The following is a 4,539-nucleotide window of genomic DNA, read 5'->3' as shown; positions in this document are numbered from 1 at the left end:
ATATATATATATATATATATATACATGGGGTCGCAATGCCTATCATCGGCACTTGTGAAACCTACCATGTATATCGATTTTGTAGGATATGAAGTAACTGTGTGTTCCTCATGTCTAGAGAGAGAGTGAATCGATTGATTCTTGGCTCATCTCCCAATTTAGCGTACACTTTTGGAGAATGGCGTTAGGCATTTCGGTCGCTCATGAATAGGACCTGTCTACTGAATATTAAAGAATAGTGATGAGTAGCATTATCAATTCAGAAGTTGAAAGACATTGCTGAGAAATTAAACGAACAAAGGGTTTGGTTTGACAATCATTCGTGTAGCTGAACAAAGAGACAGACCGAATAAACCGTTATATATTTATAAAGAAAACTATTCGAAAAGAATTTTAAAAAGTGTCTTAGGGACGTATGAGATGTCATATGGCTTCTCGCATAAATGAGGCAGCATGTCACAACGGAACTGGTTTATACAATTAAGACTCTGAAAATAAAATGTCATTCCATCGAGGAATAACACATTATACCACATTATGTGCAGAGATGTGTATGAGATCAAAAATGTTTGTAGGTCTTTGGTTGATACCTATTAAGAGATAAATGATTCGAAGGAAATTTAATCGAGAATCTATTTAGAGTTCATTACATGAGATTCTAAAAATATGCTGCGATTATTCTCTCCTAAAAGAAAAGAAACAAAATTGGAGACTGTTGTTGACGAGCAGTAAATCAAATTATTTTCTTGTGAATAGGAAAGCCACTTGCAAGCTTTCTGTCGTCAATGACAGCTGCAGCAGCAAGGGAAAGATTCAGTAGTCCGATAGTCAAAATAAAATCGAAAAGTGTGATCCGGCAATCTAGTAACTTTAAAACGAGAATACTGATTTCTGGTTACGTATTAAAATTACTCCCATCTCTTTTCTCCTTTTTAATTATTTTTTTAAATCATATTTTCTATAGAACAGAGAGGAAAGATTATATTTTCTCTCAAAATGCTTCACTTAGTCTAAATATTTTCTTACCTAATTAATCTCAATTTTTGGTTTTCCATATCATTTGAATGAGAATGGACATTTTTCTCATAAGAAAACAGACATAGTTTTGTTGTTTCTAGATGTTCCACCGTTAATTGTCATTAACTAGAATTCTAACAAAAATTATTGCAGATCTTTTTTTTCTTTCTTTTAAAAAAAATAAAAAACACAAAAACAAATAAGTAGTTTTCTTAACCTATTAATACCCTGAAATTTTTGGTATAATTTATTTTCATTGACTACTTACAAATAAATTTATTTCAGTTAATAAACAGTAATTTTCGTAGAAACAACTCTGCTAAAATATTTGAACACTCACATTGCAACCCAACGTTTATTTTAGCGTTAGATAATATTCACGTAACGAAGTAAACAATCGTTTTCAAACTTTCAAATCTAAGTAGATAGATAGATAGATAGATAGATAGATAGATAGATAGATAGATAGATAGATAGATAGATAGAAATACGCGCGCGCGATGTGTGAATTCTTCGTTTTCTTCTACTTCATTTAATGAACCCAATTTTACTTTCCTTACCTATGTCGGAGTTGTGTTCGCTGAGGGAAATTGATAAATCCCGTTTAAAGACGACAATGTGTTATGCTTTTTTACATTGTTTTAATTATCGCAGCCACTCATCCTTGAAATTCTGGGTCGCTGTTAGTAAATTTGAAGCTAGTATTCCTTTTTTTTTAATGATAAATATTTCAGTTCTTTAAAGTGCCTACAACTTCATCATATTGCGGTGTGACTTAAAGAAAATATCGAAACTCATGACGTGACAAGATGTCACGTCACTCGTCAAAATTTCTGACCTGAAATGACCTCACCTCAAAATTTTAACAAATGTCATGAGGACATTCTTTATTGAAACGTTTTCACTTCCACATTTCTTAAATATTTGATAGATTATCTTTGCTGTAGAAATTTCATTGTCATCATTTCAAATATTTATTTATTTATTTATTTATTTACGTATTTACATCTCAGTTTATATATGCTGCTATTCTATGTTACCCCAGCGTCTGCTAGACTATTGGCAGTATCGCACACCTATGCATATTCCCAATAGAAGCAAACATATTAGCCATATCACTATTTAAGAAGAAACTGAAAGTTCTCAAGATGCAGTCTTTTCAACCTCCGGCGCCTTCAGGCTCAAACCAAAACTCAAGAGCAACCGATCTAGGGCCTCCTCTTTGCAGATGATGCCGTACTTGTTGCACACACAGAAAGCGCCCTGCGGCGCATCAGATCCTGCTTTGCAGAGGTCACCCAGCTCTTCGGACTGGAACTAAGCTTGAAGAAGACTGAAGTCATACACCAACTAGCTCCTCAGGAAGAGTACAGCCAGCCCCACATCATCATTGCCGAAACAGTCGTTACAACAGTTCACTTATCTTGGATGTACCATCTCATCAAATGCGAGTATCAACAAAGAAATAGACAACAGACTTGCAAAGGCAAACAAAGCATGCATCAGGCTGTACAAGCGTGTGTGGAACAAGCATCTTAAAATCAGTACAAAAGTCAGCGGTTACAGGGCCGTCGCTCTCACTGCGTTCCTATATGGCTCTGATTCCTGGATCCCCTACTGCTATCTTTTCAGGCTCCTTTTCACCAACGCTGCCTCCGTACCATCCTGAACATTTGCTGGACCTTAGTGTTTGTGACATTGATTATCGTGAGTGGTTCACTCTAACAGCTGACCGCGTCGTTCGGTTTCATACCATCAGTGATATTGTTTCCTCCTTTGAGATCTCTCGCAGTGCCTCTCTTGAAGACAAACGTCAGAGGCGAAAAAATAATGCAGCTGAATCATCAGATCTTGAACAACCATACCTCTGTCATCCCTGCAATCGGATCTGTCGATCCCACATCGGCTTTATCAGCCACGAACGAGAGTGCAGACGACGTGGACAACAGCCTTCCTAATCTTTGTAAGCGAGATAGATAGATAGATAGATAGATAGATAGATAGATAGATAGATAGATAGATAGATAGATAGATAGAAACACATATAATGTGTGTGTGTGTATGTGAAATAATGCTTAAAACGGAAAGGCTCTTGAGTGTGTGGATCAAGAAACGTGCAGATAAACACGATGGTCATTCAAAGGAATGCTAAAAGTTTGTATGACATTTTGAGAAAATGCAAGGTGCAGCTTGGATAAGAAAACATTTCTTGTTAACATAGTTGGCTTAAAAGACTTATGAGGTGCCTTAATTTGCACATCATTAAAATAATCGGTAAAGCTGCGAGTACTGCTATAGTATCTGTCATTAATTATTCTAAGGGGCTGGAGAAAATTATTGCTGAAGGAAGCCTTACATCAGAGTGAATGTACGTCGTCGAGGAAACTGGGCTTCTTTTGAACCGTTGGACTCCAAGGAGTTATTTTCTAGTGAAGAAAAGACAACACCAAATTTTAGAGCAGTATTTACTAAGCTATTTTCTTCCAAACCCCATTATAACTTTCCAGAAAAATGGATGCCCCACCCCAGCGGTGGTTGGAAAAAAGCAACTTTATTTTTAATATTTCATAATTATATATTTCCCTTAAAGAAATATCCACACCAGGGCATTAGAATAGCGCTATACTCTGGCAAGCAGTATTCATACAGTATGTTTGGCTGGAGGGATTTGTTTGGCTAGGCTGACTATCGGTATAGTATGTTTGCAGTGAAAAAACAGATTTTCACAATTCCATGTCCCACTAAAAAGACAAAACAAACTTTGGTTCCCACGCTCCACCAGATTTTCTCAGACCCCCACATGTTGTGTGTGTGCTTTAGAGCTTCCAAAAAACGTCTGAATCTTCTAGGAAGAAACGCCGCTGATGTATATTTAAATTAAAGTACAAGTTTTGTTGTGGGGAGAGGGCAGAGGTATGTTTTAAAGTTTTGTGTAGCTTTAAACAAATTTGAATATATCTTGTTATTCTCCTGACACACAGAAATATAAAGGAATATTGTACTGATATGTTTCACGGTTTGTTAACCTCTCATCAGCAGACAAGCACACCAGCATTCGTCTGTTCAAGGATAGAGCTTATAATAAATAGTTATTCACGTCAAACGCAAAAGCTGTAATGGCTAATTTACTTTGTATACAACGTGTTGATCAGCTTATCTGATTAAATTATTAAGTATTTATGTACAATAAAATGTGTATTAGAAATCCGAAGAAAAAATTAATTAAACTACATTTTTAAACCTACGGCTATGAATCTTTCGATACTAAGGACAGACGAAATGCCGCTAAGCATTTTGCCGGTGTGCTATCGATTCTGCCAGCTCGCCGCCTTGTCGCTGAAATATTATTTTACAATATAGTATTGGGTTCCCTTTTTACTATAATTATGTATATAATACTCAAACTGTTTTTGATTCACACACACTCACAAACATACATGTATGCATACAAATACGCACACACACACACACACACACACACAAATATATATCTTAACCAATTACATATTTATATATATATAT

This window comes from Octopus bimaculoides, chromosome 2 (assembly GCF_001194135.2).
Source record: "Octopus bimaculoides isolate UCB-OBI-ISO-001 chromosome 2, ASM119413v2, whole genome shotgun sequence".
NCBI lineage: Eukaryota > Metazoa > Mollusca > Cephalopoda > Octopoda > Octopodidae > Octopus > Octopus bimaculoides.
Note: the sequence above shows the minus strand (reverse complement) of the source record.